The sequence below is a fragment of the Sciurus carolinensis genome, chromosome X (genome assembly GCF_902686445.1).
Source record: "Sciurus carolinensis chromosome X, mSciCar1.2, whole genome shotgun sequence".
NCBI lineage: Eukaryota > Metazoa > Chordata > Mammalia > Rodentia > Sciuridae > Sciurus > Sciurus carolinensis.
In genome coordinates, this window is record NC_062232.1 from 56,930,556 (window position 1) to 56,956,067 (window position 25,512).

The following is a 25,512-nucleotide window of genomic DNA, read 5'->3' on the forward strand; positions in this document are numbered from 1 at the left end:
AGCAATGACAAATCAATGACCTGGGCTATGCTGGTAGAATAATGTAACTGTAACAAGCCACTTACTGTAACCCCCTTCTTGTTCTATTTTTAACCTATAAAACCAGACCCCAGGCCAGGATGCCATTTTGGAGCACTGAATCTGGGCAACTAGAATACATGTTTCCAGGAGGCCACCTCATTTTGGCTTGAATAAACTCCGCGTTCTCACATTTGGTGTGCCTCCTTGAAACAAAGTGTTAAGGGCTCCTATTTAACTTTACCCGACCCTTGTATTTTTTCTCTGACTTTTGTATTCTTCAATAATACATTCACATAACACTTCTGACACCAACTGGATAGGGTGTCCCAAAACACCAACCAATTCTTCAACTCTGGACGACAGCTGGGTATCCCACAAGTCACTTCTGACACTACCTGGAGTTAGCGCAGACCCCACAAGGGCTCAGTCCCAATAAGATTGTCTTCACTTTAGACACCACTAACAAATAGTGGGTCCCTAGGTACCCACACTTCTGTATGATGTTGCTACAAATTGAGGGTTCTCACAACCCTCTCATGAGTTTGATAATTTGTTAGGATGATTCACAAGACTCAAGGAAACACTTAAGTTTACTAGTTTATTATAAAGGGTATTATATAACAGATACAGAAATAATAGCCAGATGAAGAGGTGCACAGCGTGAATTTCATAAGGGTTCCAAGCACAGGAGATTCTGTCCTTGTCCAGGTGGGGTGCACCATCTTCTTGGCACATCACAATGTTTTTTCCAACCATGAAGCTCTCCAAATTCCATAGTTTAGGGATTTTTATGGTGGCATCATCTTGACATCATCAATTACTAACTCAATCTCCAGCTCCTCTCCACTTCTTGGGACAGTAGGCCGGTGGGGGGACAGCTAAAACTTGGAAGGAAACATCTACTCATGGTTTTGTCTTTGTGATCAAACCCCATTCTGAACCTGTTCAAGAGTCCACCAAGAATCACTCATTAGAGGCTCAAAAGTTGCTCCTATCACCAGGAAATTCGCAGTATTTGAGGGCTCTGTGTAAGAAGATAGGACAAAGATGCACGTCTATCATACAGGACATAACAAGGGTTTTAGGAGCTCCAAACAAAGAACTGAGGATAGAAGACAGATAGATAGATTGATTGATTTCAGGGGGGCTGCTTCCTAATGACATATGGGAAAGCATAATAATCAGAGATGCCACCTCCAAATGCACTTGGAGGAAGCCTACCTTTAAACTGAAATGCCTTGGATGAATTTAGATGCTAATAATCTTGCATTCCAAAGGGTTTGGGTATACTTGACCTTATCTTCTTGAACTTTTTCTTCCAACATCACATCTGTACCCATTTGATTGGGGTCTGTAGCATTGTCCACTAAGTACAAAAGTAGACATGAGCATTTTGTAGTTACATAATATAAACAGTATAGAGGCTTATATAGCAGGTAGATAAATATTTACCTAAAGGCACTGATTTTGAAAATACATGTTTATTTCTACAAAAAACAGAACTACAAAATGAAAAATGAAAAGGACTAGCAAATGAAAAGTTAAAGAAACCTAAGAAAATTATAGGACTCTATACCCTATTATCATTTAGTTCCAAAGTTCACAAAGGCCTCAGGTTCTGACATAATGAATGATGAGTCCTCCCCCTCCATCTTCTGACAGCCTTCAGCTGTGTTAAAAATATTCAGATAACAAGAAACCTCTTGCAGGCCATATAGCCCAACTTGTAGAGTGCCTGCCTCATATGCTCAAGGCCCGGGTTCGAGACCCCAGCACTGTGGGATTGCGGAAATAACAAACAAGAAACCTCTTGTCAGCTTCCAAAGTCGTGAATTCCTTTATGTCAGCTCCCACTATAAAATAATGATCTTAAGTATTCACTGTTTCTTCATTAATAAATCTATGATTTTTTTCAGAACTCATAGTTTTTTGGTTGATGTACAATCAAATGGGATTTCATGTAAGGCAGGAATACCATTGAACTCATCGGTAGTTATAATATAATTTCTTCAACTTTGCTCTTTAGGGGGCTTCTTCATGGGTGCAGATTCCTCAATTTGGGTTCTTCAGGGTCAAGATCAGATCCTTCAACCTTTGAGGGAAGTGGTGGTTTGTTCTTCATTATTCCTATTCAAATTTAGAAGTTCATTTACTATAATCTCATCTCCTATTTTATTTAATATTGTCTTCCAGGTAGGTTCCTGGCCAATTTTTCAGTAACATGAGAACATAATTGATTCAGATCTGAGGAGACCACCCATTAAGATTACATTCTGGGAGCAAATGGGCCATTGGTTGCTTGTTACAGAGTTAGAGGTACTTTAGTGTAGGAAGGAAACCCGGAACCAAGGGAAGCAGCTCAGGAAGTGAAATTCAAACTCTTTTTTTGGTACCAGGGATTGAACCCAGCGGTGCTTAACCACTGGGTCACATCTGCCGCCCTTTTTTATATTTTATTTAGAGACAGGGTCTCAATAAGTTGCTTAGAATCTCTAAATTGCTGAGACTGTCTTTGAAATTGTTATCTCCTGCCTCAGCCTCCCAAACCACTGGTATTACAGGCATGCACAACCATGCACTACTGTTTTTTTTTTCTTTTATTAATGCATTTTATGTGGTACTGAGGATCAAACCCAGGGTCTCATGCATGCTGGGTGAGTGCTCTACCCCTGAGGCACAACCCCATACCAAGATCCCCTTTTTAAATTCCTTTTTTTCTCTCTAGCTTCCACATATGAGAAAGAACATCCAACTCTTGACTATCTGGGGCTGGCTTATTTCACTTAGCATGATGTCCTCCAACTCCCTCCATTTACCAGCAAATCCCATAATTTCATTCATCTTAATGACTGGGTAAAACTCCATCGTGTATGTATTACACATTTTCTTTATCCGTTTGTCTGTTGATGGGCACCAGATTGATTCCATAACTTGAGTATTTTGAAAGAGTTTGAGAATTGTTGTTAATCATAGTGTAAAAATTCAGAATTTACAGGTGAAGTCATTTGAACCTGTGCTTTCCTTCTTTGGAAGGTTTTTGGTTACTGACTCAATCATTTTTGTTATTACAGGTATATTCAAGATTGCTTTATTTTTTCTGTTTAAGCCAGCGTTGGTACTTTGTGTCTTCCTAGGGATTATTTCTTTTATCTAGCTTATATAATTGGTTTGCATAGGATTGTTCATACTAATCTCATATAATAGTTTTTAATTCTCTACAGTAGATAGTAATATCTCCTTTCTTGATCTCAGTGAGTCTTCTTTCTTGGACAGTTAGCCAAAAGTTTGTCAATTTTATCGATTTCAAAGAATCAACATTTATTTTCATTGATTTTATTTCATTGAGTCACTCATTTATTTTCATTGATTTTCTTTATTCTCTTTCTGTTCTATTACATTTCTCTCTTTATTATGCTCTGTGCTTGCTTTTTCACCAGTTTGTTTTTTTCCCCAGTACTACAGATTGAACCATGGGGCACTTTACTACTTTACCACTTTACCAGTCCCCACCATTTTTTATTTCAAAACATCGTCTTGCCAAGTTGCCCAGTACCATCTTTCTACCTCAACCTCCTACGAATTACAAGTGTGTATCACCACACTCGGCTTTTTTTCTAATTTCTTAAGTTTTTCAGTATGTTTAAATTTGGGAAGTGTGCTATCACCAATTATTTTTTCTCAAGTTTTGCTTTCCTTTTTGTATTTGGGGTCCCTTAGATTCCATGTGAAATTTAGAATAGATGAATGTATGTATGTATCTATGCATGGATTTGTTTGTTTCCAGTGCTATGGATAAAACATGGGGCCTTACACATGTTAGGCAAGAGATCTAATACCAAGCTACACCCCAGGTCTAGGATGGATTTTTCTGTTTTTGCCAAAACATCACTGAGATTTTGATAGGAATTACACTGAATCTGTAGAGAACATTGAACAGAATGGATATGTTAACAATATTAAGTCTTCTAATCCATGAACAAGTGATATTATTTCTTTTGGGGATGTTTTCTTTCTTTCAGTTTCTTTCACTTATAGTTTTCAGTGTACAAGTCTTCATCTCCCTGGTTAAATCCTAAGTATTTTATTATTTTTCAAGCTATTGTAAACATGTTTTCTTAATTTCCTTTTCACATGGTTTAATGTTAGCATACAGAAACATGACTTACTTTTGTGTGTTCATTGGGTGTCCTGTAAATTTAGTGGGGTCATTTATTATGTCTAACTTTTTAAAATAGTTTATTTGTTTATTTTATTTATTTATTTATTTATTTGGTACCAGGGATTGAACCCACTGGCGCTTAATCACTGAGCCACATACACAGCCCTTTTTATTTTTATTTTGAGACAGGATCACACCAAGTTGCTGACACTGGCTTTGAACATGCCATCCTCCTTCCTCAGCCTCCAGAGCTCCTGGGATTACAGGTGTGTACCACGCCCAGAGGTTGGTTGGTTGGTTGGTTGGTTGGTTTCTTTCTTTTTTTCAATATGAAATCATTCAGGTTTTTTATATGTAAGATCATGTTATCTATAAACAGACATAATTTTATATTTTCCTTTTCAATTTGAATGCTTCCTCACAAACACATTTTCTTGCATAATTGCTATGTCTGGAACTCCCAGTAAAATGTTGAATAGAAGTAATCAAAGTAGGCATCTTTGTCTTCCTCTTGGTCATAGAGGAAAAGCTGTCAATCTTTAATCCAAAAGTTGAGAGTTGCTCTGAGTTTACCATATATGGCTTTAGTATGCTGAGGGAGTTTCCTTCTATTCCTAGTTTGTTTAGTGTTTTTAATCATAAAGGTTTACTGAATCTAATATTAAATTTATGTCATGATTTTTCTGCATCAATTGAGAGGATCATGTGTTTTTTCCCTACATTCTATTAATGTGATGTACTACATGGATTTTCACATGTCAAATCATCCTTGCATTTCAGAGTTTGATCCTACATGATCATGGTATATAATCCTTATAATGGGCTGAATTATATTTGCTAGTATTTGGGCTATGTGTGCATGTTTGCTTGCATGTGTATGTGGTGCTGGGGAATGAACCGAGGGTACTGTACATGCCAGGCAAACCCTCTACCACTGAGCTATACTGTTGACTTGTGTATGTGGTTTCTTAATAAATGAAAGGAACTATTGAACTCACTTGAATTTGTCTATGAACTTCTATTAATAAATGCTTTGTGTATTTCTTATTATTTAAGTATTTCCTAGATTAATATGTGGCTTAGAATACATCAACTCTATTTATATCCATCATAGTTATACTATCATATATTTTCTCTTTATAAACATGTATCTAGATTTTATAAATTAAGCTACTTTTTTATTGAAATGTAACATACATACAAAAGAGTACATAAATCAGGAGTGTGGAAGTATGTGAATTATAACTCAGTGAACCAAATCAAGAATCAGAACTTCAGCCATGCTGAGAATATAGCCCATCTCGTAGGGTGTTTGCCTAGCATGTGCAAGGGCCGGGGTTCGAATCCCCAGCACTGCGTGATGGGGGGAGGGGAACAAGAATCAGAACATCAGTAGGATTGTAGAAGCTATCTTCAAGTAAGCTCCCAATTTTTAATTGCTCCCTCTTTTCCTGTGAGTAGAACGAATATCCTTTAACAGCATAGATTCATAATACCTGTTTTGAATTATATATAAGAAATCACACAGCATGCAATCTTTTATCATAATGTTTGTATACTCCTCCATAGAATTTTTTTGATGCACATTTTAGTCATTTACAGTCTGGGATTATTATAGTACTGTTAATTGAAAGTACTTATACATATCTAGTAGTGTACATATGCACATACTTCTGTTGTTTTCATACAATGTTTCACTCAGTGAAATTTTTGGGTCATAAGGTATGCTTTTGAAACTGTCACAGTGCAGGCTTATTATAGCATATACTATAATATTATACATCAATTCACATATTCACCACTCTATTTTTCAGTTCTTATTCTTCAGGTTAACGGTATGGATAAAAAGTGGGAACCAATGATGTGATTTAAACAGGAAACCTACTTAATAATCACTTATAAATATGCAAACACAAATCAAAAGAAAACTGTTATGACAATACTGATATTAGAAAAACAGATGTCAACATGAAGAAATTACCAAGGAGAAGGACATTAAAAGTGATTAGATTGTCAAGAAGACAACAAAACCATTCTAAATAAAACAAAAATTGATAGAACTAAAGAAACATAAAATTTCAATTATTTGGATATTAAGAGTTTCACTCAGTAATTTAACAGAATGAGTTGAAAGAAAATCAGTCTATGCAAGACATGAACACCAATTGTTAATCATGTTCAACTAAATGACATTTATACCACGCTTCCCCCAAAATACAGAATACACACTACTTTATAATAGACATGGCATATTCAACAAAGCAAACTTGTGAAACACTAATAAAACAATATTAAAGCTAAGGGAATTGAACTAATTCAAAGTATGATCTCTGGTCATAATGTAATTCAACTAGAAATCAATAGCAGAAAGACATACAATAAGTTCACAAACAATTAGAAATTAAACAATACATTACTAAGATATGTATTGGATAAATATTAAATTTTGAGGGAAATTAGAAAATATTTTGAACTGAATGAAACAAAAAGATGAAATACAAAAATGTGATAGCTGAAGAACTGCTTAAAAATTTTACAGTAAATATTGATGTTATAAAATGAGAAAATTCTCTAAATAAAAAACTAGCATTGTACCTTAAAAACTTTTAAAAAGATGCTTTGAAAAAGAAGTTAAGCACCAGAAATAGGCAGAAGAAATGAAATTAAATACTATATAACCTCAGGTGGTTTTGCAGATGCTCTAAGCAGAGGATGTGTGAAGAACAGGAAGTAAAGTCATGCTAAGCAGATGCAGCCTGAAGCAAATGCAGATACTAGTAGAAGAAAGATTCTGCTCACAACCTATTTCACAAAGGAATGTGGAATAATGAATGAAAAAAATCAGAAGAAACTGGATTCCATACTGTGAAGGCTGTCGTCTCTCCACCAAAGAAGGGCTAATAAATATTAAGGGAATTGCTGAGGCAGCTAAATTAGTTCCAGTGGGATTCAGCACTGCAAATGATTTCTACCAAAGGCAATCAGAGATCAGAGTACAACTGGCTCAAAGTGTTTGAAAAACAACTTCACGGTAGAATTGAGACTGGATCACAGAGATGTTTGAAGAACTGTAAACTGGGAAAACTAGTCCTGTCATTCACTGTCTGTTAACATGTCAGCCTCTCTCTTTTTTTTTTTTTTTTTTTTTTTTTTGTGGTGCTGGGGATCGAACCGAGGGACTTGTGCTTGCAATGCAAGCACCCTACCAATTGAGCTATCTCCCCAGCCCATGTCGGCCTCTCTTTGACTGGGGTAGAGGACAAGGGAAGTCTGTATACATTAGCACAGAGGGTACCTCAAATCCAGAACAGCTGCTTGCAGTGTCTGAGAGATATGGCCTCTATGGCAGTGATGTTCTGGACAATGTAGTACATGCTGAGTATTCACACAGGCCATCAAAATCGTTGTTTTTTTTTTTTTATTTCTATTGCAGTACTGAGGACTAACCATGCCTTGTGCATACTAGGCAAGTGCTCTACCACTGAGCCACAACTCTAGCCCCAGTTTCTTTATCAAGCATCAACCATGAAGGTGGAGTCCAGGTATACAACTATGTATTATAGATAGTGTATATACCCTTTGTAGAACAGACTACTTGGGTCAAGGAAAGCTCTCTACCAGATGGGCAGATTTCCACAGATGCTTCTACAACTGGCTGATAAATTTGGTAAAGTAATGGTAATCACAAACCAGGTAGAAAGAGTCCCTCTGGGTCAATCCATGGTACAAAAAAAAAAAAAAAAACAGAATCCCACCCAATATAACACTAATGAATTCTGCCTAATATTAAAGGCAGAAATTTTATCAATTCTATACAATAGCCATAAGAAAATACAAGAGCAGAGGACCGGGGCTGTAGCTCAGTGGTAGAGTGCTTGCCTTGCGCGTGTGAGGCACTGGGTTCAATCCTCAGCACCACATAAAAACAAGTGAATAAAATAAAGGCATTTTGTTCATCTACAACTAAAAATATTTTTTGAAAAAGAAAATATAAGAGCAGCAAATGTCTTTCACCTCCTTGAGTCCAACTTTATGCTTATACCAAAATTAAATAGGAGCATTATAAGAAAAGAAAGTTACAAGATGATATCCATTAGAAAAAGAGATGCTTTTATGTTCCCCAAAATGTTAGCAAAGAAAATCCAGCAACATTAAAAAGAAAAAAAAAAATTGACATCATAACCAAGAGCCATTAGCTAGGCATGATAGTACGTGCCTGTGATTCCAGCTATTTAGGAGGCTGAACAAGAGGGCCACAAGCTCACGGACAGCCCAGACAAATTAGCAAGGCTCTGTCTCAAAATAAAATTTAAAAAGGGAGAAGAAATAAGTCAGCAGCAGAGCACCTGCTTATCATACTTAAGGCCATGAGGAGTCTGGTACCTAAACCTGGGAGAGAGATGGAAGGAGGGAGGGAGGGAGAGGGGGAGAGGGAGAGAGGGAGAAGAAAAAGAGGAACCTTTATACCAGGATGCAAGACTAACCCAACATTTAAAAATCACACAGAAGAAAGTGGCTGAAGGGAAAAAGGCAAAAGAGAGAACTTGAAAACTCCATCCCTCCACAAAAACAGATAAACTGGAAATAATGTCACCATCAACTATATCAGAATTCTGGAGAGGAAAAAAGATTTTTAGTAAATAGGTAAATGACTAATTTTTTAAAAAGGCAACTGAACCTCAATAGGATATCATTGTGGTATTTTAACTTACCCCTCCTTCCATGCCCCAGCTCGTTGGCAGCCTTAAATATGGCATCCTGAATTCTCAGGGAGGGTTCCTGGTACTAAATGAAGCAAAAGAGACTTTAATCTCTCAGAAGAATGGTTGTTTTTTTTGGTCTGTCAGTAGTGGCTCTGTGAAGGACTGGCTCAAATGTGTTGATTTTTACTTCACCTAATTCATAACTCTGGGAAGGGAAAAGTGCTTCTGAAAGGCGATAGTTGAAAAGATTTAATGGCAAACATTGGGCCACTGCTACCTGGGGTATGGAATAATACTTGGGGAAACAACAGAGAAACTAAAAAGCCTGGAAGGAAAGGCTGAGGAGTTAGATGCCATGGGGAATAAGGGCCACAAAAAATTCTGGGATATTTTTCAGAATCGTGAAGTCAACATTTGATACCTTAGATTGGGTGCATAATCACAAAATACATAAGAAACTTTTTACCTCTGGCTGACTTCATGACTCTGCCCAAATAGGAATTGAAAGCTAAAACATAGTAGCAATCTGCCCAGTTGAGTGTTGAAGGTGTGCCCTAAGACACACATGCACATACACACACACACATACACTTGGCTCTGATTTTGGTTCAAGGAACTTAGAAAAACTTCGGTTGAATCACCTGATCTACAGTGGTCACACAATAAACTCCAAAACTCCAAAAATAAAAAAGTTAACAAAAGAATAGAGAGTTTACAAGATTAGTGCAGGAAAACCACTAAACATCATTTCCTTTAGCTCCATGAGCATTGATTAAAAATCTTTGTCTAACTATTCCAATGTCTGGGTTTCCTCAAGCACATTTTTTATTAAAACTATTTCCCCCTGCATAGAAACCATATTGTTATTGCATGCCTCATAATTTTTTGTTGTGAACAGGATGTTTTTTATTACTACATTTGGGTCACTGTGTAAATGAGATTCTCCCATCTCCCCAGGGTTTGTGGGTGCCATTTGTCTTTGGCAGAATCTCATTTACACAATGATGTACAAAGAACTAAGGAAATAATCACAATATATCTTACCACTAAGAAAATATCAATAAACAGTTTGGAAATTATAAAAAAGGAACCATGTAGAAATTCTACAATTAAAAAGTATAACCAATGAAATAAAAATTCACTAGATGGGTGCAACAGCATATTGCAGTAGACAGAAGAAAATATCAGTGAACTTGGATATAGGTAAATTGAGATGATCCAATCTGAGCAAAGAGAGTAAAAGCAAGCATACCAACATATACATAATGTGAATACTTTTGCAAAAGCAGAGGGGAGATAGAAAAAGGCAGAAAAGATACTTGAAGATATATATAATGGCCCCCAAATTTCCAAAATTTGAGGAAAGACATGAATCTAAACATTCAGGATGCTCAACAAGACCTGAATAGGATAGACTCAATCCCCATCACCTGGGAAAAAGATTTAAAAATACAAAGAGATAGTACTGAAAGCAGCAAAAAGAAATGACTCATCAAGTACAAAGGATTCTCAATAAGAGCAATAGTGAATTTCTCAGCAAAACCTATGGGGGGAAGAAGGTATTGAGGCGACAAATAGAAGGTGCCACCCCAGTTCTATATTTTGAAAAACTATCCTTTAAAAAAATATTATAGCTTGGATCTTGACTGTCGCCAGAAGCTCATCCGTTGGAAGTCTGGTTTCCAATTGAGCAAGGTTCAGAGGTGGGGTTTGCAGGTAATGTCTAGGCCTCTGACCTCATCAGTGCCTTAATCCGTTTGCTATATTAATCTAATCAAGGACCACTGGAAGATAGGAAATAGGTCACTGGGGACATGGCCTTGGACTACATTTGTCCCTTCCTCTTTTTTTGCTTCCTGATTGCCATAAACTGAGTAGCTTTCTGCTATGATATTCTGCCTCACCTCAGGCCCAAATAAATAGAGTTGGCTGACTAACCTCTGAGCCAAAATAAACTTTTCCACCTTTAAGTTGTTCTTGTCAGTATTTGTCACAGGAACATAAAGGTGACCAACACAGAAATATGAAGGAGAAATTAAGATATTCTCAAAGACTGAAATTGTCCCTAATAATTCTGCCTGACGGGGAAAGGTGAAGATAGTCCTTCAGACTCAAATGAAAGGTCTCTAGACAATAATTTGAATACATATGAAAAAATAAGGAACATCAGTAAATAAGAACATAGGAAAACATAAAAGTCATCATTAATGTATTTTTGCTATATAACTCCATGTTGTTATCCTAATTAAAAAAAAGTCATAAAACAATAACTAAAAACTATGTTGAAAGACACACAATATATAAAGGATTAATTCATGGCAATACACATAAAAGGGAACTGGGATATAGAAGAGCCAAGATTTTCTATATGATTAAAAGCAAGTCTTTATGAATTAAAAAAAGGAAGCAAGTAAGAATTAAATAAGGCCACAGTGAAAACGTACCAATAAAAAATGTGAGGGAAAAAAAAAAAGACTTAAAGGCTGTAAATATATCTCAATTGCAGAGCTCTGGACTACCATGCAAGAGACCCTAAGTTCAATCCCCATTATAAAAATTAATTAATTAACTGATTAATTAATTAAATTTTTAAAAGGAACTGAATAAGAAATATAGAAGAACAGGGCATGGTGACACACATCTGTAATCCCAGTGGCTCTGGAGGCTGAGGCAGGAGGATGGTGAATACAAAGCCAGGCTCAGGAACTTAGCAAGGCCCTAAGCAACTCAGTGAGACACTGTCTCTAAATAAAAATATTAAAAAGGGCTGGAGATGTGGCTCAATGGTTTAGCTCCTCTGGGTTCAACCCCCAGTACCAAAAACAAATATATATATGAATGATATATAGAAAATCAGTAACTGTAGAGCACAAAAATGTCCTAAGTTGCTGAGGCAGGCTTTGAATTTGTGATCTCCTGCCTCAGCCTCCCAAGTTCCTGGAAATACAGGTGTGTACTACAGTGCTTGGCCAGAGGTTTTTGATTAATGATTATTTTATTCATCATAAGTCTATTCAGATTTCCTATTTCGTCATTATTCAGTTTTCTTCCATTTTGTCTTTCTAGGAATTTATTTCTTCTAGAACACTTAATGTTTTAAAATACTATTGTTCATAGTATTCTCTTATAATTCTACTTCTGTGAAGTGAGCAATAATTTCCCAACTTTCATTTATGATTTTAGTAATTTGAGTCATCTCTCTTTTCTCTTTGTTCAGTCTATCTACAGATTTGTGAATTTTGTTGCCTTCCTTAAAGAAACAACCTTTGGTTTTGGCTATTCATTCTAATACTTCTATAGTTTGCATTTATTTTATCTCCATGCTGGTTTTGGTTCTGTCCTACTTTCTTTGGGTTTAGTTAGCTTTTCAAAGTTTTATAAGATACAATTTGGTTACAGATTTTCTAGTCTAATTTTGGCATTTATAGTTATAATTTTTCCTTTTGTAATTATTGAAAATATGTTGAATTTTTTAACTGTCATTGTCAAGTTGCTTATTTTTCCCCTCAATTCTGTAATTCCTATTTTTTTATTATCTTTTTTAGTTGTTGATGGATATTTATAATTAATTTATTTATACATGGTACTGTGAATCGAACCCAGTGCCTCACGTGTGCTAGGCAAGCACTACTTCAATGAGCCATAACTCCAGCCCTGCATTTTCTATTGTTGGGTCAGTACATGTTTATAATTACTACATCTTTTTAATGAATTATCTATTTTATAAATATATAATACTTTTGTGTCTCTTCTTATAACTCTTGACATAAAGTCAATTTTATCTTATGTTGGTTTAGACCCCACCACACACATCAACTGTTTATTCTTGGCAAGCAATATCACTTTCCATCCTTCTGCTTTCAAACTGTTCATTTCTTTGGATCTACGGTGAAACTCTTGTCATCAATATATAATTGGATTGTGGTTTGTGAACCTCCACCATTTAATTAGAAAATTGAGTTCATCTATACTTAATACAATTACTGAGTCAGACATGGTTTCACAGACCTGTAATCCCAGAGAAGCTGGAAGTTGAGTCAGAAGATCACAAGTTCAAGACCATCCTTGGCGCCTTAGTGTGACCCTGTCTCAAAATAAAAAATAAAAAGAGATGAGGATGTGGCTCAGTGGTTAAGCACCTCTGGGTTCAATCCCCTGTACGAAAAGCAAATACAGAAACAAACAAACCTCTGAACACAAAAAGCCCAAAGAAATAGCTTTACTGGTGAATTCTAGTAGGGTCTGAAAGAGAAATTTTTACATGAATGCTTGCCATATTATTCATAATAACCAAAAAGATGGAATCAACTCACGTGTACTTCCATGGATGAATGAACAAAATGTGGCATATACCTACAATGAAATATTTTTCAGTCTTAAAAGGAATTCCTGGCATAAAGTACAACATGGATGGACCTCAAGGATATTATGCTATATAAATCAGGCACAAATCAAAAAACACTACCATTTTACTTAGATGAAGTACTTAGTAGAGTGAAATTCATAGAAAATGAAAGTACAATGTTGGTTGTCTGGAACTGGATGGAGGGGAGAATGAGGAATTTTTGTTTAATGGATGCCAAGTTCCAACATAGCAAGATGAGTTCTAGAGAAACATGGTAGTAACTGTTGCACAGTAATATGAATATAAAAATTGACAGTGAACTGTATATTTAATAATGGTTAAGATGGCAAATTTCATGTTATATGTATTTTATCAAAACTAAAAATAAATAAAATATTATAACAATTTTAAAAGAATTAACAAAACTTTTCTCAAAGATTAAAAAAATACATTGGGAGAGAATATATTCCTTAATCATTCTATGAAACTACAATTACTGTGATAAAAAAAAATCACACAAAGGAATAACAAAAGAAAAATGAACAACCATATCTTTTAAAAATATAAATGCAAAAATACTCAACAAAATACCAGCAACCTAAATGCAGGACATTAAAATAATTATATACCCTAACCAACTAGGATTTGTCCCAGGAATGCAAGTGTGTTTGAGCATATGAAAAACAGTTGCTATATTTATTAATAAACTCATAATTAATTTGTATACATACAATAATAATTTATCAGAAGGATGGATAAACACAATCATCTCAAATGATGTAGATTCAATGCTTTTTCATATGAAAACATTCAACAAACTAAGAATACAAAGGAACATACACAATTTGAGGAAGGGAATATAAGAAAATTCCACAGATAACAGAATACTTCAAAAGGAAAAATTGCAAAGTTTCCCAAAATATTAGATGAATTAACATACAAAATATTCTCCGAAGTGAAAGGACCCAGTGAAAAAAAGGACACAGACTGTATGATTCCATTTATATGAATTACCCAGAAGAGGAAAACCAACAGAGACAGAAAGGAAATTAGTAGACAAAAAAGAGGAATCTTGGTAACTGACTGGTTAATGGATACAAAACAATTTGGGACTATGGAAATGTCCTAAAAATGATTCCTGATGATGCTTGCATAATATTGTAAAATTTCTTATGGGATTAAGTTCACCTCAATAAAATCTCAATAAAAATCAAAGCATGGGCTGAGGTTATAGATCAGAGGTAGAGTGCTTACCTAGGATGTGTGATGCATTGGGTTGGGTCCTCAGCATCACATGAAAAAAAATAAAAATTATTGTGTCCATCTACAACTAAAATAAATGTATGTAAAATATATGTATATATGTATATATTTTTTTAAATCAACTAATGCAATTAAACATAAATAAGTAAACTGATTCATGGAGTGCTGGGGTGCTCTCTACGGATCATCTGGAACTGCTAGGGAATTTATTTCTCCATGTTCAGCAGGCAAAGTACTCCATAGCATAGCTATGGCCATGGTTCAAGTAGACCCAGGCAGAAGACCTTGGTGCCACTCACATGATGCTCATTTTTCAGGGGTGGATAATGCCAGAATTATCGATTGATAACTTTCCAACAAAATTTCAAAGGAAGACCTGGCAGGCCAGGAAAAAGTGCTGCAAGGTTAGAGTCCCTGCAGGGAGCCTCTGGATTTGGTATCTTATGGAGTTCTATGGAGTGAAGCCAAAGTGCAGACCCCAGGAAAGTAGAAGTGCCAGCAACAGTCCACACTAGTCATAAAAAACCACAGATATCCACCTGTAGCTTCAAAGGGCAGCCATGTGAGCTGCTACCAACAATGGCACAGAAGCAGGGTTACCCAAGGCTTTGGGAGCCCATATACAAAGAAAGTGTACCAAGGATGCCAGACTTGGAGCTTAAAGATTTCACGTATAGGGCTGGGGAGGTAGCTCAGTTGGTAGAGTGCTTGCCTTGCAAGCACAAGGCCCTGGGTTCAATCCCCAGCACCACAAAAAAAAAAAAAAGATTTCACGTATGCCATGCTAGGTTTCGGTCTTGCTTTGGGCTGTTTCCTCCTTTCTGTTTTCCTATATCTCTCTTTTAGATTGGGAATGTGTACTGTGCCTATCCCACAATTATATCTTAGACAGGTTGTTCTGATTTTACTGGAATTTGCCTTGACTCTCAGATGAGACTTGGAATTTGGTCTTTTGAATTTGGAATTATTGGGAATGAAATCACTGAATGTTGTGAGAAGGATATGAGTTTGAGGGAAGAGCTGGTGGGGACAGAATGTTAGTTTGGATAATTTCTCATGCAGGAATTTAATCACAAAATCCGATGTTAATTGATTAAGACAGTGGAAACAATCGAATTATGGTATTTAGAAATGAGGCCACTAGGATGCGATTAGATTAAGTGATTAGTGTAAAACCCATATTATTGAATATTAGCAGCCTTATATGGGAGAGAGCCCACACAGAAATACACACATACTCCAGAAATGTGAGTCCACCAAACCTTGTTTTAAAGTAATTACCTTAGGTAATTTGTTATAGTAACAAAGCTAACTAATATGCCATGTTGGTGGCCTAGAAGACAAAATATTGTTCAGATGTAAATTTTCTCCAAATTCATCTACATATCTAATTCAATCTTAATAGACACACTAACAGAATTTTTCAAATAGAGCAACAAAATAATTCTAAAATTTATAAGAAAAACCAAAGAACTCAATTTATAAGATAAACAACATTATATATATACTACCTGATTTTAAGTCTTCCTATAAATCTAAAAATCAATAAATCTATAAATCAAGAAACTTCAGTATTAGAGAATGGATAAACATATATATCAGTGGAACACAACAGGCAGCCGAAAAAACCCACAAAATATGGTCAACTGATTTTTGACAAATGTACAAAAACAATTCGATGAAAATAGTCTCTTCAATGAATGGTACAATTATATAACCATATTTAAAAAACTGAACCTTGAACTATAGTTAAATCTTGTACAAATATTTACCCAAAAATGATCAAAGAGGCAAGGGGTAAAGTACAGTGCTGCAGCACTTGCTTAACATCCACAAGACCCAGGGTTTAATCCCTAGCACCATTAAACAAAAAAATTCTTCAGGTTTATTTCTAGGTTTCCTTCCCTATACTGAGGCCCAGGTTTCTGTTATACAGGAGTTGAAAGATCTATAGGGGGAACACTGGGCACCCTGAAAGTCAGGAAATGGTGCAGGAGGAAATCTAGAGAGGTTGCTTAGACACACCAGAAGCCAGGAAATGGAACTCTTGATGTTCAGGATGTGGCTATTGATTCCTCTGTAGAAGAATGGGAATGCTTGAACCCTGCTCAACAGAATTTGTATAGAGATTTGATATCAGAGAGCTATAGAAACCTGGTCTTCCTGGGTCTGCCTGTCCTAAGCCATCCTGGTCACCTTTCTGGAAGTAAAGGAAGGAATCCTGGAATTTGAAGAGAGAAGAGACATTAGCCAGGGGAGGAGGATGGCAGAGCAGAGCCAAGGAGAGTTCTCTTAACAACACAGAAAGGAGGGAGTGAAGGAATACTGGAGAGGTAGATGGCAGAATAAATGCTCTAAGACCCAATATCAGACAATATGAGTCCTGGAGAGACTTAAAATTTGATTACTGGAGCAAAAAATACGGACAGAGTTCCCTAACCCTGAACCAGAACCAGGCTAGGGGTGGGGAGTAGTAATACAGAAAAAGGGAGAGGAAAAGCACATACGCTCACATCTTTCATCATAGTTGGAAAGAAAAGCAGACTGAATTGAAATGCCATAGGAATAGTGGGGTCATTCTAGAAAGAATATGTAGAAGAATGGCTACCAGTCAAAAAAGTTCCTGAAACTCCAAGAAGTGAGAGCTCAGATCCAAGTGGAAGGCACTTTTGGAAAGGGAAGATATCCAGATCATGAGTGCCAATGAGAGGTCCATAAAGGCTAGAAGCTACCTGTAGCCCAGGCAGCTTAAATGGATAGTCCCCAGATTACAGCTGGAGCCAGTGGTAGGACTGTCAATATGGGAAGTCTTCTGTGTCCCAGGAGGCATAGGGCAACAGTGCCAGGATCAAGGTCAGTGCTGGCAGGTATTTGGACACTGACTGGATGCTATCTCAGTCCCAGTCAGCAGAGGGAAGCAGTGCCCATGGTTTACAACCAGGGCAGTGGAAACTATTACCCAGCTGAACCAGTGATTGAGTCTCTTCACCCAGTAGTAGAGACAGTACCCTGATGAAGTGTCAGCCACAAATCACCAGTGGAGAATGCACTGCACACAGCCACCAGAGTCTATGCTACCTTGAAAAGGATCCTGTAGGGCCTTAAGTACGCGGTGACTCACAGCAATCAAACAGCCCAGAGCCCTGCCTACTTAACTCCTATACACAATAGAAACAACCAAGACACAACATCGAATCAGACATAACTCCTATGTTCATATATGAATACATAACCAGTGTAACTCCACATCATGTACAACCACAAGAATGGTAAGTTATACTCCACATATGTATGATATGTCAAAATACATTATCTCAGGTGTAACTAAAAGAACTTTTTTAAAAATGCCTGGTAGGAGGTCCATAGCAACTAGGAGAGTGGCTCCTGTACCCAGCATCTCTGGAGGGATCCAGAGTGAAAGAATGATGGACATCTTCTAAAGGTCCCAAGTCCTGGTAAAATCAATTCAAGACAAAAAAAATTTCTTCACTTTGGCTTGGTTTACTGTGAATAGCTCTAAATTCAACTTTGATTACAAATATAATAACTCTTCATTTTGATTTGAACATTATCATAATAGCCAAAATTGTGCCCTCAACCCATTTGATTGTATTTCTACTAATGTTTTAAAGCACTGATTGGAATCATTCTCTTTTGTTTTCCAAGCTCTGACCTATACTTTCTCCTCTTATCCCCTTTTACCTCTTAAATTACCTGCTACTGCCTAAAACCCAACTATTCATCTTTTTCTTTTTACCTTGATGTGTATTATTCTTTTCTCCTTTATTTTCTCTTCTTTCTCTCTTCTGCCCAATTTCTCTCTTCCCCCTTTTAGCCCATATATATAGTCATACCAATTTTATAATATTTAATAACTAATTTTTGAAACTATTTGTTCCAGAACTTTATTACAGGTTTATCCTGGAATTAAAGGAACAGTGGGAAAGAGGATCAATAAGTTTTTCATTTTTCATAAAGTTAAATAGGGTATGGTAAGTAGGGTTCGGTAACTTCTCTCAAAGTAGTGCTGATACTGGGAACAGCAGAGGCCACACACTGAGTGAAATTATCAATACCTGGATATTCATCCAGCCCTTCTTAGAGAAAGAAGCTCACAAAATAGTCCCTTCCATAAAAGAAGAGATAAGCAATATGAAAAGGCAAGGGAACAAAACTATCCAATACAGCCTACAACAATTCAAAAACTGACACAATAAATGTCTGAGAAAGAATTTAGAAAGTTCATAGTTAAAATGTTCAACTGACTAGAACACAAAGGATTGAAATTAGAACATACAGGAAGTGAAAGATCATTTTAATGAAAAGAGAGCGACTGTAAAAAAGAATCACCATTAGATCAGTCATTAAGACATGTTAACCAAAGATTCTTCAAAACTAAAAAATACTATTAAGTGTACCTAACAGACATCTATAAAATATTTCATCCATTGAACACTGAATACACTTTCTTCACATGAAACACTCTCTAAATACATCATATTGTAGAGCACAAGGCAAATCTCAGCAAATACAAAAGAGGTAATTTCTTGCATTCTATCAGATCATAATGAAATGAAATTAGAAATCAACAATACGATAAAAAACAGAAACCACTCTAAGACCGGGAGATTAAATAATATGCTTTTGAATGATGACTGCATAGCAGGAAAAAAATCAGGAGGAATAAAAAAAAAATTTAAACAAACAAGAATAGTGATATATCAAAATCTCTGGGACAATATTAAGGCAGTTCTAAAAGAAAAGTTTGGATCACTGAGTTCCTCCATTAGAAAAAATAGGAAGATCCCAAATAAATAATCTAACATTACACCTCAAGGTCCTAGTAAAAGGGAAACAAACTACAACCAAAATGGTAGAAGACAGAAATAATTAAAATCAGAGCCAAAAATCAATTAATTGAGAATTTAAAAAATACAAAATATCAACAAAACTAGGAGTTAGGTTTTTATAAGGATAAACATTGGTAAACCCTTAGCCAAACTACCAAAAGACCTAAATTAGCAAAGTTAGAGATGAAAAAGGAAATATAAAAGATACTACTGAAATTAAGAAGTATAAGAAATTATTTTGAAAATTTATACATCAATAAGCTAAAATATTGAAGATATTGACAAATTCCTAGACACACATGATCTACCCAAACTGAAATATGAGGATAAAGAAACCCTAAATAGGGGCTGAGGAGATAGCTCAGTTGGTAGAGTGCTTGCCTTGCAAGCACAAGGCCCTGGGTTCTAACCCCCAGCACTTGAAAAAAAAAAAAAAAAAAAAAAGAAACGCTAAACAAATCAATATTAAGTAATGAAATTGAAGCAGTTGTTAAAAACCTTTCCAACAAAGAAAACCCAAAACCCAAGGACCAGATAGATTCACAGCAGAGGTCCACCAGATCTTTAAAGAATGAATACCGATCCTTCTCAAATTATTCCACAAAATAGAATAGGTGGAAACAATGCAAAATTTGTTCTATTAAGTCAGTTTCACCTGATACCAAAAACCAGACAAAGACACATCAAGGAGAGAAAATTTCAGGACAATATCCTCGATGAACATAGATGCAAAAATTTCATTTTTGTACTTCCACTGGACTAGGGAAAGAACAGAGGGGCACTTAACCGCTGAGCCACATTCCCAATCCTTTTATTTTTTATTTATTACTTTTCTTGAGACAGGGTTTCACGAAGTTGCTTAGGGTCTTGCTAAGTTAGAGGCTGGCTTTGAATTCTTGATCCTCCTTGCCTCAGCGTCCTGAGTCACAGAAATTATAGGCATATGCCAACACATCTGGTTTAGATGCAAAAATTCTTAATATTAGCAAACTGCATTCAAAATCACATTGATAGTGCACCATAATCAAGTGTTTCATCCCAGAGATACAAGATTAGTTCAACATAAGCAAACTAATAAATGTAATTTATCACATAAACAGAGTTAAGGACAAGAATCACATGTTTATCTCAATAGATGCAGAAAAAGCATTTTACAAAGTGCAGCACCCATTCTTACAGAGAAACTAGGGATATAAGGAACTTACCTCAACATAATAAAGGCTATTGACAAACACAAGGCCAACATCATACTTAATGGAAAAAAACTGATAGCATTTCCTCTAAAATCAGGAAATGAGATGAGGATGTATGTCCACTCTCAATACCACTATTCAACACAGTCAGAGCAAGCAGGCAAGAAAAGGAAATTAAAGGACACAAACAGGAAAAGAAGTCAAATTAACTGCTGATGAGATGATCTTATATTCAGAAGACCCAAAATTTCCACCAGAAGACTTCTACAACTGCTAAACAAATTTAGCAAATTTGTATGTTACTCTTATATTCTGGGATTACAGGTATGTGTCAATGCACCTGGCTTCCTGGTTTACATTCAAAATTTAAAGAATACAAATTAACATATCAAATTGATCACTTTCCTATTTTCCAATAATGAATCTTCTGAAAAAGAAATTAGGAAAACTCTCCCATTCATAATAACCCACCCAATATAGAATACTTGAGAATTAGCCTAATGAAGGAGGTAAGGACCTCTACAATGGAAAGTATAGAACACTGAAGAAATTGAACATCTTAGAAGGTGGTAGATAATGAAGCAGAGGATACAGATAGTAAGTCCAAATGTCAGGGAAGAAGCCACTTTGCTAGTTAAGAAGGCAATATATAGTGAAAAGTATTTTTCAGAAAACTAGATTTATTTTTCTTTTAAAAAATAAAACTTTTTTTTAGTTGTCAATGGACCTTTATTTTGTTTGTTTCTATGTGGTGCTGGGGATCAAATTCAGTGCCTCACACATGCTAGGGACTCTACCACTGAGCCACAACCCCAGACCCAGGTTTATTTCTCTTGTTATCACAGACATTTCCTGACATGTTTTTCATGCTTTCAAGTTCTTTAAGGCTCCTTCCTCCCTTCCAGTGATCTCCCAGTATATTCAAACTATCAAAATACTCCCCTTTCCCTGTGAGGGTCTACACGATCTGATAGCTCTTTATTGTTCTTAGGGGTGTCCAGCAAAGCTGTGCACATTTCTGAAGACCTCTAGGTTGAGCTATTATAATATGTTAATATATCAGTTTCTCCAACATTATATAGCTATTTATCCAAATTGTCTCTTCAGATCTCTTAATGAATGCTCATAATGGATTTTATGTAAAAGATTTTCTGCCATATAATGAATGTCAGTGATTCACCATACCTGGGTATCACTTTGTGTGTACAGTTGAAAACTGTAGTTCTATAGAAGGATTTTTAAATTAATACATCTATGATTACTCATGATACGATTATTCATGATTTCTTTTTCTTGTTTCCTTTTCTGTTATATTTTTAATTAAGTTCCCTGTCATTGAGTAGGTACCACCACATCAGTTAATTATTTTTTATATTTTTATCTACACATTATGATTGGATATAATTTTCATTACTTCACAATTTAGGACAATATAGGTTGAAATTAAAATATGCATAAACCATGTGATATTTCAATAAAATTATAAATGCTTCAAAAGGATCAGATATAAATATAAATGAAAAACTATGAAATTCCTAGACGAATATACGAAAATATGGCAAATCTTCATGACAACGGGTAGTTCTCACATGTAACACTGAAAGCATAATCTGTAACTTTAAAATGTGAAAACCTTTGCTGTGAAAAAGGCAGTATTAAATAAATGAAAGAAACGTTACACACTGCGAGAACATATTTCCATGTAACGTATGTAAAAAAGAAACTGTATAAAGAATATACAAAGAAATCTATGGGCTGGAATGTACCTCAGTGGCAAAGCATCTGCCTCGCATTCTCAACGTCCTGGGTTCAAACCCCAGTTCCCCCCCCCAAAAAAAAAAAAAAAAAAAGACAAAAGAAACCCACCAAAAATAATAATAATTATTATAATAATATTTTTAAAAATACAAAGAAATCTAAAACCTAAAAGTAAGGAAAAAAACAATCAAAATTGGCACAAAAGATTTGAACAAATATTTTATCAAAGAAGAGATTTAAGAACCAGGTATAGTGGCGCATGCCTGAAATCCCAGCTATTTGGGCAGCTGAAGCAGCAATACTGTGAGTTTGAGAGTAACCTGGGCAAAGGAGGACCCATTTTTTTCTCAAGAGAAAAAGAAAAAAAAAAGATCCAGATATGTCAGATAATCACAAGAAAACATACGCAACACCATATGTCCTCAGAGAATTGCAAATCATGATAGCTAAAAATCATATATATGTAAAATACCAAGTGATGCTAAAGATGTGGAACTCTCATGGTTTGTGGATAAAATGCAAACTGATAAAAACAATTTAGGAAATAGTTTGGTACTCATTTTGTTCTTAGGTATTTATACTACAGAAATGAACAATTTTTTTCCACACAACGTTTGTATCTAAAAGTTGATAGCAAACTTATTCATATTCATCCAAACTAGAAATATCTCAAGTGTCCATTGGTTAAGTGAATGGATAAGGAGCTGGTCCATCCACACAATAAAATATGACTCAGCAATACAAAGGAATGATCCAATGAAACACATAACAATATGGATGATGCTTAAATACATTTTACTAAGTGAAAGAAGCCAGACCAAAAAGTCTACATATTGCATGATTTCATTTATATGACCTGATGAAGGCAAAATCATAGGGATGGATAACAAATCGGTGGTGCTCCGTTTGGGGGGTAGAAATGGATCAAATATAAAAATTATTAAGTTGATAGAACTATACTGTATGGGTTGGAATATACATGACTCCATGCATTTGTCAAATTCCATAGAACTATAAGACATACATAGAAAACTTTACTGTATATAAATTAGAAATAAAAATTTAAAGGCAACAAAAGTACAATTTTATCTATCAAATGAGTAGAGAGTTACAAAAAGAGAAAGACCATGTTTTGATGAATATGTAAAGAAATATTCACATTTATACATGACATAGGAATATAATTCCTATAACTTTACTGAGAACAATTCAAACACCAGCTTTTCAGATGCCCTAACACTGTTTTCATCATCCGAACAAAATAATACCAAGTTTTAGAAATTTATTCTAAAGAAATACATGTTAACATTAATGTACAATGAATGACATTCATTACATTTAAATTTCATAAGCAATATTTTAAATGTCCAAAATGTCCAGCAACATGGTATCATTAAAATAAATTTTGTTAGAGCCATATACTATTTAGAATTTAATATTGTTTCTCAAAGAACAATAATGACATGGAAATATGCTTGTGAATTTTCAAATGGAAAATAAAAACATACAATGTCAGTTGTTAGAAAATTATATTAAATACATTTACTTTTTAAGACTTTAAGGGAAATAAATCCAAATGTTACAAATTGTTGTTTTCTGGCTTATAAAATTATACATGTTCTTTGCTTCTTGATGTATACTTTTCACTGAATTTTTTAAAATGGTGACCATCCATTACTTTTACTATCAAGGAAAAAGTAGTTTTTAATTTAAAATTTTAAACAAGTCTAGCCCAGTCTAACCAATCCCATGATTTTTAAAGTTGCTCTTTCACTCAAAAGGCCAGACTTGTCCACAGGGTGGTTGTCCACTTGTTCCTTTAAGTACTGGGGTCTACTAATGAACACCTGACAAAGTGAGCAGGTGTCCAAATCACTCCAAGACCATAAAAGCTTTAAGTTAAACTGGCCTAGTAAGCCACAGGTGATACTGGGACACATGTCTGTGACCCATATAGGAAATATTTTTTAAAAAATTTTTAAACCTTTAATGACCATTCACCTTATTTAATTGGTAGTTTTCCCTCTTCTAAATGTCTTCCATGAAAGAATCTTTTTACAGTCCCTCTTGGAAGCAGCTCTTCCTTATATTTTGGATACTCCAAAATGTCTTGGGAAATAACAAATAGTTCTAAGGATTGAACTTTCATTGACAGTATTGTTTCCTTCTGACAAATATTGTGTTTAGGGCTGTTTCAAGCCATTCTACCCACTGTTCCTGGACTATCCATTGTGGGTTTTTTTTTTTTAACTATTTAGTACTACTTGTGCTATGTCCTTGATCCCCTTAACAACCTGCCACAGAATCAGAGAACTCTAGATTGCACACCTTGCCACAGGATCAGAGAATTCTAGATTGCAAAACTTGGTCTGGGTTGTTTCTCAATTGGGTCAACAGAAATCTCTACTCCACATAGGTAGGGAAGAACAACTCCAATTTTAAAAATATGGATATACGAAATGTCTTATTGCCTGCTCCATTGAAGCAAAGCATTGTCATCTCTCACTTTTCACCTTTCCCTCTCCATTCCTAAGGGTAATTAGGAATTCACTCCTAAATGCACGCTGAATATCAGAGATGTCAGGTCTACTTCCTTCATCCATGCAAACCTGTAGTCCAACATCCACTAAAAATGGTAAAGCATGTTACTCTATCATGGTATTCCAAAGACTCCCTCTCCTTCCTCTGTCCTCAACACCTCTCTTCTTATATTCATTATGCAACATGAATGTTCCTTCCAACACTGACTGAGGTTTTAATCACTAATTAACCATAAACCTCCTCTGAGAAAGAGGTTGGAGCTGATATGTCCTAGGGAGAAGGAAAGTAAAAAAAACCTGCTAAAATTCATTAGGGTGGGGCAATAAAAATGGAGAGAGGCTAGTGAGATCAAAATTTTCACTAGGATTCCACAGAAGAAAGAGATCGATCCGGGAGTGATCAAGGGTGTTCTAGGGATTCATTGGTAAAGTATTCAGAAACCACAACACTTTCTCCTTCTGTATCTTATACCATTCATCCCGAACAGACGAAAGCTAACCAGAACTCCTCATGACTACTATTACTCTATAAAACTTCCTTCCTTGGGGCTGGGGTTATGGCTCAGTGGTAGAATGCTTGGCTAGCATATATGAGGCCCTGGGTCTGCTCCTCAGCACAACATAAATATAATAAATAAAATAAAGGTAGTGTTCATCTATGACTTAAAAAATTTTTTTCA

At 35.5% G+C, this 25,512-nt stretch overlaps 1 long non-coding RNA gene across 12 annotated transcripts in view; it reads right to left on the bottom strand.

The window, feature by feature from the left end:
- Positions 1 to 611: 611 nt before the first annotated feature.
- Positions 612 to 25,512, bottom strand: part of LOC124971839 (uncharacterized) — an 86,423-nt gene continuing 61,522 nt past the window's right edge. For 6 of the 12 annotated variants that reach the window (XR_007106383.1, XR_007106387.1, XR_007106381.1 and 3 more), the window contains 4 exons: positions 13,072 to 13,125; positions 12,892 to 12,967; positions 8,893 to 8,965; positions 612 to 2,148 (listed from right to left, as the gene is read on the bottom strand). This is a non-coding gene — a long non-coding RNA (uncharacterized LOC124971839). Of the gene's footprint in view, positions 2,149 to 8,892; positions 8,966 to 12,891; positions 12,968 to 13,071; positions 13,126 to 15,772; positions 15,825 to 25,512 lie in introns of all 12 variants that reach the window. The other 6 variants (XR_007106377.1, XR_007106380.1, XR_007106384.1 and 3 more) reach the window with 4 other exon arrangements.